At 40.1% G+C, this 15279-nt stretch overlaps 1 protein-coding gene across 2 annotated transcripts in view; it reads right to left on the reverse strand.

Annotated features, from left to right (window-relative positions):
- LOC101739353 (low-density lipoprotein receptor-related protein 2) overlaps positions 1-15279 on the reverse strand; it is a 215512-nt gene that overhangs the window by 131349 nt on the left and 68884 nt on the right. The window lies entirely within an intron of this gene.

Consider the following 15279-nt stretch of genomic DNA (forward strand, 5'->3'; position numbering starts at 1 on the left):
CTTATTCGAAGTAGTCTCCATTGGCTGCAATACAGTCCTTTAAGCGTTGAAGCCAGTTATCAATAGAAGCACGCACTCTTTCCATGCGAACATTTTGCACTGCCAATCCTACGGGTTGTTTTAGGTACTCCAAATTATCATGGCGTTTAGAGCAAGCCGTACTCTCTAAAACTGACCATAAATCATAATCCAGCGGATTAAGATCGGGTCTAGACGACGGCCAGTCTTCAGCTCTGATGAAGTCCGAAACGTTAATTTCCAACCAAGACTGCGTAGACTGAGCTTTATGACCTGGCTCCGAGTCTTGCTGGAAGGACCATTCTTGATTATTGAACATAGTGTTGTGAAGGGGCTTCACTACCTTTTCAAGAATGGTATCTTGATACACTTGTGCCAATGTTTTGATACCTTTTTCATAAAAGTATGGCTCAGTCACTCCTTCATAGCTAATACCCCACCAAACCATCACTGAAGTCGGATAGTGCCTACGTTGCACTCTGTCGACTAATTGGGAAGCTTCCTTAGAGCTTTGAGCATAAATACGGTCATTTTGTTTGTTAAAATGTTGGTCAATTGTAAAAAGTTTTCTCATCCGTAAACAAAATTTTTCTATGACCTCTTTTTGCGTACAGCTTCAGTAGTTGTTTCGATTTTACTACCCTATTCTCTTTTAAATTATCAGTTAAGAAATGACTAGTACGTCTTTTATAGGCTGCAAGTCCTAAGTCATCTTTTAAAATACGCGACATGGTTCTAGGTGCTGTCTTCATCTCCCGAGATAAAATATTTTGCTTTCGGACAGGATTTTTTCGAATTCTTTCCCTTGCTGCTTTGACCACCTTTTTCGTACGAACACTATGTGGACGGTCAAATCTTTTTCTGTCACAAGCAGAGGAGGTCTCATTGCATCTACTAATAGCCTGGTACACAAACATTTTACTAATACCAAGCGTATAGAGTTTTAAAAATTGCATTTGGCTCCATACCTACTTTGTGTAATGCAATCACAGCGATTCGGTTCTCTTTATCACCCCACTCCATTTTAATATCGCAAAATATTGTACAATTGGCGCCAAAATGAGAAAACTCAATGAGAAATCATATAATTATTTTTAATTGTAACAGTATTTACGGCCAGACTAAGTATATACGGACGCCTAATAGCTATATACGGACGCCTAATAGCTATATACGGACGCCTAATAGCTATATACAGACGCCTAATAGCTATATACGGACGCCTAATAGCTATATACGGACGCCTAATAGCTATATACGGACGCCTAATAGCTATATACGGACGCCTAATAGCTATATACGGACGCCTAAGAGCTATATACGGACGTCCAATAACCCGGCTTTTTTTTTATTGCCGAGATGTGTGGGCGAGCTCACAGTCCACCTGGTGTAGAGTGGTTACTGGAACCCAAAGACATCTACAACGTAAATGCGCCACCCACCTTGAAATATAAGTTCTAAGGTCTCAGTATAGTTACAACGGCTGCCCCACCCTTCAAACCGAAACGCATTACTGCTTCACGGCAGAAATAGGCGGGGCGGTGGTACCTACCCATGCGGACTTACAAGAGGTCCTATCACCAGTAATTACGCAAATTATAATTTTGCGGGTTTGATCTTTATTACACGATGTTATTCCTTCACCGTGGAAGTCAATCGTGAACAATTGTTAAGTACGTATTTCTACTACTTTAATTATACTTACTACTTTACTTATAACTTTATTTTTTTTACTACTTTAATTATACTTTACTTTAATTATAAAAATACGGCAGTATGTGAGGCAGTACTGTTTGGCTACAAGCTACTGTATGGTGGAAATACTGTTGCCAATCGTGTTGCACCATATTGGATTATTCCCATTTGTCCCCACAGATTTTCCCGGGACAAATGGGAATTATTGGCAGTTGGAAGAAATATTTTTAATCGACTTCTCTTGGGTATCCCACTAGATTTGAATTGGACATCCGTATATACCAATTGAGCGTCCGTATATAGTTATTGGTCGTCCGTATAAAGCTATTGGGTGTTCGATTTCTCATTTATTTAAATAATTTACTGAACATATTTAGCAGCTTTATCATCGTGTTTTAATTTACACTCGGTAAGCGGGTGCTGAGCTGGCTACACATAGGCACGACTCGGGAGCCGAGTAGTGCCTATATTATGTTTAAAATAAAATAACTTTATACAGGTGTATTTTTCAAGTGGAAGTGGGTGGCCAAATCCAAAATTATGAGCGCAAAACGAGTCTCGAGCCCGATTTTGAAGAAAACTACTATAACATCATTGGATTTTCGAAATATCAATATTCCTAGCCAGGAATCGAACTTCGTTATTTTGAAATAAAAGATACACTTGTATTATTACACCATTCGATAGTGTCGGTAACAAGGAAGAAAAATACAGAACGTGTCTTTTTTTTCAGAATCACCGATTTCGATTCCTGGCTAGAAATATAGATATTTTTGAAATCCAATTATGCAGTTCATTTTTCATCAAAATCGGCCTTGAGACTCCTTTGAGCGTTTTTCTTTGTTCTGACTTTTTAAAAGTTTAAATAAACTCGGGCTCCTAATGATACGCAACGCGAATACCACCTACGGCGAATATATTGTTTTGATTAAATATCGTGTGTTAATTGTGATCCAATGTTGCAAACGAGCTGGCAACGTCGCAGTTGTGGACGCCAAATACGCGGATCCATAGTCAGGAACTCCCCGAGATATGCGGCTGTCAATATACGCGCGACAGCAGTGCCACACCTGCGTTACGATTTCGTCGCGAACTGTTTAATATATTATTGCAGCCATTTAAGAGATATTTTGGCTTCTATCGATATTTGTCCTACGGCTAGCCAGGACCAATGGGACGTAAACCCCACTGGCTATCAAAGTGGCGTCCAGTATGCGGACGCCAAAAGCAGGTGGACGCCAGTTTAAATGCATTTTTTTCTTCAGAGGACGTCTAATTGTTTGGGGGATAAATATATATATATATAGAGTGGAGTATATATATATCTATATATATATATATATAGATTACAGAAGCCTTTTACAATTCTAGTTAACCGTGAAGCACAAACGAATTAGAATGTTCAAAATATTCACTGAACACAAATCAAATATTTGTCTCGTGTTGGTTGTGAGTGTGGTGCTTCTTACAGCGAGTCAGCTCGGTGGGGCGGGGTGTCAGTGTAGACCGTGCAAATACGGGTAGCGTGAGAAAGATTTTGTACAGCCTATGAGAACTCTGATCGCGATTTGGTAACCAGAGATTAATATTTAAATGTCAACTGTCAACAATGCATTGCAGTTGCACTCGACACTGGGGACTAAATTTCGTGTTACAACTTTCAAAAAGTCTAAAAACACGCGTCGGCTTTTCCTGTAAAGTCCTCCTAATAAAAGGCTGTTCTTAGTATCTCTCTCACTCTTTAATAATAGGGGTTAAAGAATGAATTTGTCGTTTTATTGTAATAGGTACTTCGGATTGACATAGAACCTTCATGGTTTGAGATTTTTGAGTGAAACTTTTTTCAAATGGTACCTATGAGTAGTAGTGGTACCTAGCATTTCATTATCGACTTTCAGTTGTATTTTTGAATAAGAGTTCCGACACGGAACTAACGCTGCAAAAACAGGTCGCAATATCATTGTTGCGTTTGGAGAGAGGAATGCTAATGAACGCACCGTGTGATTTTGGTTTAATCGCTTTCGTGGTGAAAATTTTGATTTGAAAAACGAACCACGTGGAAGACCGCCCACACATGTAAATAACAATTAATTGAAAAATATGGTGGAAGCCAATCCGAGACAAAACTACCCAAGAATTAGCGGCATAGTTAAACGTTACCTTACCAACAATATTGACTCATTTGCGTCAAATCAATAAAATAAAAAAATATGAAAAATGGGTGCCTCGTGACTTGAATGATCTGCGGAAAGAAACGCGTGTTGAAACTAGTGTTGCCTTGTTGAATCGATACAGAAATGAAAGAATGTTGGATAGAATTGTGACATGTGATGTTTAGGGGGTTGATGCTTCCCGCTTCCGTAGGTTTAACCCGCGATTCCCTACAAGTAACCCCTGGGTGGTGCTAAACGGGAGCCGAAAACACAATCGGTGGTAGGACCTAGTCCGACTGGCTGGCGACCACCCTCCAACTAGAGTCTGCCGCCAAATAGCCTAGCTGTGTTCCGGCATGTGGGTTGGAGAGCCAGTTCTATTCCTTTCCTTTCCTCCTCCTTGTTGGGGGTGAATCTTGGTGATACTTGGAACATGCAGAGCAAACGTGCGCGCAAGTCCGCGGGGCGTGGGTTGCTGACGGGGGTATAGGGAGACCCAGTGAAACGGTGCCTGCCGCCGCCCGCCGGTCAGTAGGGGACCTGAACCTGGGTGTCACAACTAAACTCCGCCCCAGGAAGCTGTCCCGCCAACCGGTGTAAAATCCTGTCATGCGGTCGTCGTGCCGGAGTCGGAGACCGGAGTGGATCCCGGCGATCGTATGCAGGGTGGACTGGGGGCCCTTCCATGCCCTGCGTCAGCTTCTCGCGCACCCCCGGATCGAGTGTTCATTGTGCCCTGCGCTTTATTCAGGTATTGCCTTGATCTCACCTCTAGCATCCTACCTCTCCAAATAAAATTATCTATCATGAAAGTCGACAAAAGAAAAAGAGTTTTTTCGGCGGATCCCCATTCCACGTTTAATGTGGATTTCAGCAATGTCAGGGGCCTACACAGTAACCTTGACGCCGTACATCACCACCTTGAGACGGCGCAGCCTGCCCTCTTTTTCCTGACTGAGACGCAGATATCTGCCCCGGATGATACGTCGTACCTCGGATACCCCGGCTACGCATTGGAGCACACCTTCCTGCGTAAAGCCGGGGTGTGCGTGTTTATCCGGGAAGATGTCTGCTGTCGTCGGCTTCGGGGCCTCGAGCAACGGGACCTGTCCCTCTTGTGGCTACGCGTGGACTATGGGGGCTGTACCCGAGTCTACGCTTGCCTGTACAGGTCTCACAGCAGTGATGCGGGGTCAGCTCTGTTTGAGCATGTACAAGAGGGGACTGACCGCGTGCTTGAGCAGTACCCATCTGCGGAGGTGGTGGTCCTTGGTGACTTTAACGCTCATCACCAGGAGTGGTTGGGGTCCAGAACCACTGACCTCCCGGGTCGGGCTGCCTACGATTTCGCCTTGTCCTACGGCCTCTCTCAACTGGTGACACAGCCCACCCGTGTCCCAGACATTGAGGGGCACGAGCCTTCTTTGTTGGACCTTCTGCTGACCACTCACCCAGCTGGATACAGTGTGGTGGTCGACGCTCCACTCGGATCGTCTGATCACTGCCTTATCCGTGCTGCCATACCACTCTCTCGTCCTAGTCGTCGAACGACGACCGGGTTTCGAAGAGTTTGGCGGTACAGGTCAGCAGACTGGGATGGAATGCGTGAATTTTACGCATCCTACCCATGGGGGCGGCTCTGCTTTTCCTCCGATGATCCTGACGTCTGTGCGGACCGACTTAAAGACGTGGTGCTTCAGGGAATGGAATTATTCATTCCTTCTTCTGAGGTGCCCGTTGGGGGTCGCAGCAAACCCTGGTATAATAAAGCCAGTAGGGATGCTGCACGCCTCAAGCGGTCTGCATACGTGGCATTTAATGTTGCTAGGAGATGCCGGGATCCTGATATCTCGGAGAAAAGGCGGAAATTTAACGCCGCCTCTAGGTCCTATAAGAAGGCTATTGCCAAGGCGAAGTCGGAGCACGTTGCCAGAATTGGCGAGCGACTGAATAGCTATCCCTCTGGGAGCCGTGCTTTCTGGTCGCTGGCTAAGGCTGCAGAAGGTAACTTCTGCAGGTCTAGCCTTCCACCACTGCGTAAGTCCAATGACAGTCTGGCTCATAGTGCGAAGGAGAAGGCTGACCTTCTGGTCAAGCTCTTTGCCTCATACTCGACTTTGGATGACGGAGGAGCCACGCCGCCCAACATCTCCCGGTGTGACAGCTCCATGCCTGAGATTCGCATCACACAGCGTGCGGTCAGACAGGAGCTTCGGTTTCTTGATGTCCATAAGTCGAGTGGGCCAGATTGCATCCCCGCAGTGGTTCTAAAAACATGCGCCCCTGAGTTGACACCCGCGCTAACGCGTCTATATCGCCTCTCGTACAATACCAACAGGGTTCCGTCTTCATGGAAGACTGCTCATGTCCACCCTATCCCCAAAAAGGGTGACCGGTCGGACCCCTCGAATTACAGACCTATCGCGATAACTTCCTTGCTTTCCAAGGTGATGGAGCGAATCATAAACATCCAACTTCTTAAGTATCTTGAGGATCGCCAGCTGATCAGTGACCGGCAGTACGGTTTCCGTCATGGTCGCTCAGCTGGCGATCTTCTTGTATACCTCACACATAAATGGGCTGAAGCCTTGGAAAGCAAGGGCGAGGCTCTCGCTGTGAGCCTTGATATCGCGAAGGCCTTCGACAGGGTCTGGCATAGGGCACTTCTATCGAAGCTTCCAGCATACGGGATCCCTGAGGGACTCTGCAAGTGGATCGCTAGCTTTTTGGATGGACGGAGCATCACAGTTGTCGTCGACGGCTGCTGCTCCGATACCATGACCATCAACGCTGGTGTTCCACAAGGTTCGGTGCTCTCCCCCACGCTTTTCATACTGCATATCAATGACATGCTGTCTATTGATGGCATGCATTGCTATGCGGATGATAGCGCGGGGGATGCGCGATATATCGGCCATCAGAGTCTCTCTCGAAGCGTTGTACACGAGAGGCGATTAAAACTTGTGTCTGAAGTGGAGAACTCTCTGGGGCGGGTCTCCAAGTGGGGTGAACTGAATTCAGTTCAGTTTAACCCATTGAAGACACAGGTTTGCGCGTTCACTGCGAAGAAGGACCCTTTTGTCATGGCGCCGGAATTCCAAGGAGTATCCCTGCAGCTTTCCGCGAGTATCGGGATTCTGGGGGTCGATATTTCGAGCGATGTCCAGTTTCGGAGTCATTTGGAAGGTAAAGCCAAATTGGCCTCTAAAATGTTGGGAGTTCTCAACAGAGCGAAGCGGTATTTCACGCCTGGACAGAGACTTGCGCTTTATAAGGCGCAGGTCCGACCTCGCGTGGAGTACTGCTCTCACCTCTGGGCCGGGGCTCCCAAATACCAGCTACTTCCATTTGACTCCATACAGAAACGGGCTGTTCGGATGGTCGATAGTCCTGCTCTCGCGGATCGCTTGGAACCTTTGGGTCTACGGAGGGACTTCGGTTCTCTCTGTGTTTTATACCGCATGGTCCATGGGGAATGCTCTGAGGAATTATTCGAGATGATTCCCTCATCTCCTTTTTATCATCGCACCTCCCGCCATCGGAGCAGAGTTCATCCATATTATCTGGAACCGCTGCGTTCATCGACAGTGCGTTTCCAAAGATCTTTTTTGCCACGTACCATCCGGCTTTGGAATGAACTCCCCTCCACGGTGTTTTCCGAGCGCTATGACATGTCCTTCTTCAAACGAGGCTTGCGGAGAGTACTTTATGGTAGGCAGCGGCTTAGCTCTGCCCCTGGCATTGCTGACGTCCATGAGCGACGGTGACCACTTACCATCAGGTGGGCCGTATGCTCGTCTGCCTACAAAGGCAATAAAATAAAAAAAAAAAAAAAAAAAAAAAAAAAAAAAAAAAAAAAAAAAAAAAAAAAAAAAAAAAAAAAAAAAAAAAAAAAAAAAAAAAAATGGATTCTTTATGGTTATATCGCCCGCTACCTCTTATAGTTTGTCCCCGGCACTAACATGCTAATTGCGGTGCGACGAAACCCTTTGAAGTTGCGTATCCATGACCGCTGTCCTTTTATTTGCACTCCCTCGTTTTACAGGAAAAAACAAACCTTTATATGATCAGCCCGTAGGTACGGTAGATACCTACGGGACTTTTTCAGGTAAACAAATTTAATTATTTAGTTACTAATGAATTAAGATCGTACCGCGGTTATGGTTTGCCGGCCGGAGAATACTGACGTCACTAATGAGGACACGGCAAGTCTTTGCTTACCGCTAAGAACTCCATTCTAACTTGATTTAAAGCACGACCCAAGCATGATCTAACGCGAGGTATAACAGTGAAGATTTGTTGGCAATGGAAACCTTGCTAGATTCTTCTCAGGGTTAGATACAGAGTCTCATCAGTGTTAGCTACCAACAACCTGCTTTCCTCAACCTAACTTAAAGAAAAACATTTTTTTTATTTATTGCTTAGATGGGTGGACGAGCTCACAGCCCACCTGATGTTAAGTGGTTGCTGGAGCCCATAGACATCTACAACGTAAATGCGCCACCCACCTTGAGATATAAGTTGTAAGGTCTCAGTATAGTTACAACGGCTGCCCCACCCTTCAAACCGAAACGCATTATTGCTTCACGGCAGAAATAGGCAGGGCGGTGGTACCTACCCACGCGGACTCACAACAGGTCCTACCACCAGTAAACATGACGTCATAGCGCTAATGAAACTCCCAATAACATTTAATTTCTTGTTTTATCAATCAAAACCCGAAAACCCTTTGTTTCTGAAATCAAACTGTTAAACAAGTGAACTCGTTGAAGTCACTTCGCAAACTCCTCGAACAAACAACAAACAAACGTCAACTTGATTTCATACTTCACGATGCTCCTCAACTTTCGTTATCCATCTCTTGGGTTTATTAATTACTGATTAATATGAAGTTATCTTAGATAAACTTGTTTCTAATAAGTGTTATGTTGTTTATAATAGTTAAAAGGAAAAAAACGTATGCACGAAGGCCGTTGTGTTTGGCGACGCGGCTCGCTGTGGTACTAGGCACGAGCTGGCACCGCAGTGTTGTCGTGCGATACAAGCAGTGAACAGTATGCTAATACACTTAGAAGTGAAACTTAAAAATAGTTAAGGAAGGAACTTAAAAATACTAGGATGATGATTTTGTGATGAATTTTGTGTTTGTGATATTTGGCTATGATATAGAAACACGTTTTGAATCTCTAATACTCGTTAAACCTCAATTTGATTATATCTAAAAACGATTACATTTGAATGAACATGAGTTTTACATTATTAAAACTTATGTTAAATAAACATAAGTTTTTTTTTATAAACATAACTTTTACATACTTAAAAATTATGTTAAATCAAAGTTAAATGTTTATTATAGTAAAAATATTCCATTTAATTTTAATTTTAAACCTTTTCTTTTGATTACATAGATTTAATTTGATCCTTTTCTTGTGATTTAAAGGTGCCCTACTGTTTCATACGTTATCTTCGTCATTATGTCAGGTAAGCAGAAGTCCAAACACAAGTGGCGGTAAATTAACAAGAAATAATTATCATGCGATCAATACTTATAAAGATCGTCCGTTTTTTTTTAAATAAGCGTTTTATGTTGGTTTTAAATGGTATTTCAGTCATAGAATTCTAGACAGCGACTTTACCATTCTCCTGGTATAGTAATGGCCCTGAGCGACGGTAACCACTCACCATCGGGTGGTAATTAAAAAAAGAACTGTAGTATTAACAAAAATAAATATAATTTAAATTGGCTTTTTGAATACATTAACTTATACAATGATTGGAGGATTGTAATTCATATTATAACTTTTAACGATTGTTTTCTCTTTGTACTTGCAAGTTGTATTTGTTTAGTCATGATATCTATACTAATATTATAAAGAGGAAATATTTGTTTGTTTGTATTGAATAGGCTCCGAAACTACTGAAATGATTTGAAAAATTCTTTCACTGTTTGGAAGCTTCACTATTCCCGAGTGACATAGGCTATATAATCTTTTTTGAAAAAAAATTAGGGATCTTTACTAAAACTCCAATAATATAACCCAAGGTGTAAAAAAATTACCTAAAATATTCTTTACATCGCGTGCCCTGCGAAAACTATTGATGATAGAATAAAATAATACACTTACTACGACTTTGTAGAACACATTATTAATTACAAAAAGTGTCGCGATGGCATATGTCGAACTATTATAATTATGTCGCAATAAGTGTTCTTTTATTTTTAAAAATAAAACAATGTCAAACATCGTTGAAATTTTTGTTAAAGAACCGAGTGGAGCCGGAGCGGGCCGCTAGTAATGAATAAACGGCTAAAGAATAATTGAGCATTTTTACATTACCTATCACGAAACATTGAACATTTAAGAAAAACAAGATGAAACTCTTACAATGAGTGCCAATAACCAGACTGGAACTGGTATCAACTTTACCTGCGATTGCCGAACTGGGTTTCATCACAGTCGAGTGCAGCCAATAAGAGCTATCCAATATTTGCGTGTATGAAGCTACAGTCCGTATTAATATCCACACATAGACGGGCGGCTACCGTGGAAAAACTGGAAATCTAAAAATAAACAAGCAGAGAACCAAAGTTCAGTAGGTACCTTTTATCATCACTGTTTGAATCAACTTTTTTTTTGTTTGTTCTTTGTTGTTAGTTCCTTTTTCTCGCCTTCATAATAAAAAAGGTCAAAAATACAAAAAATAACCTAAATCTTCAGATATGAGTAATTATGGTCGAACTACGACCAGAAGTAGTAAATATTTTAAGCTATCGCGGCTGTGCAATTTATTATATATTATACTAGCTGACCCGGCCGACTTCGTAGTATCTCAATCGATAAATAAAAGACCTAAACTTTTGTATAAAATAAACTTAAAACAAACAAAAGGAATCCGTCCGACGGGGGACAAATAATTCAAGACCAAAATTTGCCAAATCGGTCCAGCCGTCCTCGAGTTTTAGCGAGACTAACGAACAGCAATTCATTTTTATATATATAGATTATTATTATTTAACGAGTTCTCACCAGAGACCGACGAGTTCTTACGTACCCTTCGTCGCAAGCGAAGGGTTCGGTGAGTAAATTAACCCACAGACACAGCCCACTGAGTTTCTCGCCGGATCTTCTCAGTGGGTCGCGTTTCCGATCCGGTGGTAGATTCTACGAAGCACGGCTGTTGCTTGGGTTCGTGCTAGCAACATCGTCAGGTTTGAGTCCCAAGAGCTCACCTACTAGTTAAGGTTACGCTGATGTGGTCTCTCTAGACCATCAGCTTGGGTAGGAAAAATAACCAGGGCGGGGGATGGTAGCAACTAAAATTCTCTCAACACTGACGACCTATCGCTCGACTGGAGACGGCAGCTACGGGCGTCGGTGAAGCATTGCACAAATATGGAGCCAAACTTCGGGAATAACATTAAATAAGCACGCAATAAGTTAACACGCGTCAATATTTACAACGTGCCGATAAGACGCGGGAGGAGGATTCGTTCAGAAATTACGAGTTTGCTAAAACTTTGATTTATGTAAGGAGCACGACTGAGGGCAGCCAGCTTAGCCGTGTTTATGAACGATATTTATGTTGCACGACCTATATTTGTGTTGTAATTGCAAAGCTGGCAGTACCTTTGCAAAATAAATACGGCATATCGAGATGTCACCCCTCTAACACAAGATGACCAACTTAAATCCAATCGTACATTATGTGTTCAATTTACTTTTTATCTTTATATTTAATACGTGAAGCAAAAACTTTGTATCCCTTTTTAAGAAAATTGCGCGGACGGAGGGTGATTAAATTTTCCACACTTATAGAGAATATAGAGAACAAGTGCACAATGCTAATATTTTTTTAAAATAATGCATAAAAGATACATTAAATCAATAAAGAAAACATTACACACACTACATACCATGTATTTGACGCACACACGCATGCATACTATTTATTGTCAAACTTTTGTTCTTGACGTCTGTTGTCAAATTGAGAATAGAATATGTTAATATTTTTTATAGAGTAGCCTTGGCGAAATTTGTGATTATAGAAGTATAAAATACAATCATAATAGTGTACAAACTTACAATTCCAATTAATTATAGTCGAATTTCGACTACTGCGGGACCTCTAGTATCCTTAATTCAGAGTCTAATAAAAAATTTGCCGACTGTGTACCGTCTCGTAATGTAGTATTTTTAAACAGACCCTTATTACGATGCGCCGAAAATGAAAGACCCTTCGATCAATAATACTACTAGATTCGCGATTAGCGCTTCAAAAACGGCCCGAAAAATAAGACCACAAATAAATTTGTGGTCTTATTTCAAATTAGTATGATCCAATCATAGCCAACACTAAGACGTCAAAACGCTGCAATGCGCGTTCAAAAACTGAGTAAAAAACCACCGTAACACCAAGGTTTTGGAAGGAATATCTTTTTTTGGTAAATTTATATTATTAAGTGTTTTTCATAAAATAATAAACACAATTATATTGTAAATAAAACACAATTTACGAATATTGTAATTGTTTGGCCAATGTGCAAATTGCAACAAGGCACCAACTATTGTAACAAACATCACCAATTCTTGAACAGGGAATGCATAGAGTAGTTTTGTTATTTTATAATGTTATTTTTGTTTGTAGATTTCCTAGCAGCCCCTTGTCGCTGTGCACAATGGATATATATTGTCGCGAAAGAAAGAGGAGAAGAAATATAGAACCCTTATAAAAATTCTAGAATTGTTCAATGGTGGTGGCAAATCAATGCAAAAAAGTATTAAAAAAACTTTATATGTATGTGTAAATATTTTAAGCGTATATGCTGAAAAGGATTTGTTTTCTGGGGGAAACGAACACAGCCATAAAATAAGCCTAAATTAAACTGATTATAGAAAAATTCATTGATATAAGATTACATTATATTTGTAAAAAAGAAACCGCTCATATAAAAATGACTTCTAAAAGACAGCTTTATAACAAACTGAATCTGTTTAAAGGTAATTAAACCTACATTATTGTATTAATTACTTCTATATAAAGAATACGTGGAAAACATATGTAATGTAATATGTATGTAATATATTTATTCATAAGAAGATACACTTACATTCAAAACATGCCCCGCAAAACTGCTTATGCAGTTTGACTGCAGGTAACTCGCTTTATACAAACATAGCGTATAAACCATTCAACTAGCTTATACTATAATAACACAATTAATTTACGTAAATGGTTATAACGTATTTAACATTTGTTTTTTTAATAAGCTTTTAAATTTAGCAAGTATAGGCTCACGTCTTATGTCCTCGGGTAAACTATTGAGTAAGTATGGAACACGTTTTTTTAACGTTCTATCTCCATAGTAATTTTGTACCATGGGTATTTCAAATTTTCCTTTGGACATTGACCTTGTGCCAGTTTTATGTTGCACCAAGTTAGTTAAACGATCCTGTTTACTATGATTGTTTACAAGTAGAAGATATTTATGTTTCAGGCTAGCCGGTAAAATTTTACATATTTTATATAGTTTAGAGTAATCTCCTTTACATTGATTCTTTGTCTTTTTATTTACGAGTAATTTTAAAAATCTTGTTTGCAATGATTCTATTTTATCTATGTATGTTTTAAATGTTAATCCATAGCAATCAAGAGCGTAACTTATTATTGAATCCACTAGTGCAAAATATAAACATGTATCGTGTTTCCTTTCATATTTTTTTTACTTTATTCAATTTTATTTTTTATCACCTATTTGTTGTAATAGCGGCAATGTAAAATATTATCTACTACTTTTTTGAATCGGTCAAAAATAGTTGCGACCATACAAAACAAACCTAAAACAAATATGTATATTCTGCAACTCTATGTCTTTCAATACTTACTGTGTTCTGAGCATTGAAATGTAATACCAAGAACTACATCTAGTTCCACAATAAAATAAGCACGAAATTTTAAACAAATATTTTTAACCTTATAAATTAGGCTTTAAGTATCATTTTAGAATAAATATTTTTGTACTGATGTCTTTTTATGTTCAAGTGACATTTTAAATTTATTCCATAATATTTTTTTTCTGACGAAAGGACCTAAATACATATATTTTGCAATGGTAATTAAACTTTATGTTTAAGTATTAAGGTTTAGAATAAACTGAAGTCGTTAACATTATTAAACTTTTTTCTAAGAAATGAAGATGTTTTCGTGTCTGCAAACGTGGCCACTGGAGCGTCTTATTTTTGTTCCTGATCTTTAATCTAGTACTATTATTGATCGAAGGAAAGACCTCAAAAATAATTTGAAGGAAACCTCAGCTCAATTTGTTGTTTAAATTCTACGGAGTTGTTTAAGTAATGAGCAAACTCTGCTAGTGCTGACCGGTCACATTGTGTAATATAATGAACCGGTAGTGTGCAATCATTTTACAATATAATTGCATCGCGATTTCGACCTACAGCCTCCAGTAAGTATATAGTAATGAGCCATTTGTGATGTGACTTTACTCCCACGCCACAGCTACTAAACCAATTTTTTTTTTTTTTTTTATTGCTTAGATGGGTGGACGAGTTCACAGCCCACCTGGTGTAAAGTGGTTACTGGAGCCCATGGACATCTACAACGTAAATGCGCCACCCACCTTGAGATATAAGTTCTAAGATCTCAGTATAGTTACAACGGCTGGCCCACCCTTCAAACCGAAACGCATTACTGCTTCACGGCAGAAATAGGCCGGGTGGTGGTACCTAATAAATTACCGCATAAACGTTTCAAAATCTGTCCTTTTCGTTCTAAGCCCTGCCCGATAGCTGGATTTCCAAATCTGTATCTTTATTTACTCACATTATTAATGCTCATTACTATATTACTATATGAAACAACAATTTCTGAAGTTACTACATCTTGAAAATCTCTGCTAACGTCCGACATTAAGTCGAATTTACAATTGCAACAACTGCTATTCTATCTTTCTCATTAGCACACACGATACTTGCAGATTTGCCTCAGGGCAGAAATAGATAGACCGGTTGATACATAGTGGCCTACCATCAGTAAAACGTTATTACATAAACTTAAGATCATTTGGCTGGTCAAAACTATGCAATGTCTCACATGAGAATACTGAGCGCAGGACCAACAATGCATAGCGTGACCATATTTTTTTCGTGTCAAAGCGGGACGCCTACGGAATTTTGTATATAAATAAATACATATATAGGGTACGTCGGGGTAAGATGTAATATTTAAGTGCAAAACAAAAAATATGGTTTAAAAAATTACTTGAAATAATTTATTATAGTATCTTACCCTCACTGACATCTTAATTCTTACAACTTGTCCTTAAAATAATAATTATAAGTAATTTCGTAACAAAAAACTACTTTTCTACAGCAAAATTAGAGTTACTTTAGCAGGG

The sequence above is a fragment of the Bombyx mori genome, chromosome 11 (assembly GCF_030269925.1).
Source record: "Bombyx mori chromosome 11, ASM3026992v2".
Lineage (NCBI taxonomy): Eukaryota > Metazoa > Arthropoda > Insecta > Lepidoptera > Bombycidae > Bombyx > Bombyx mori.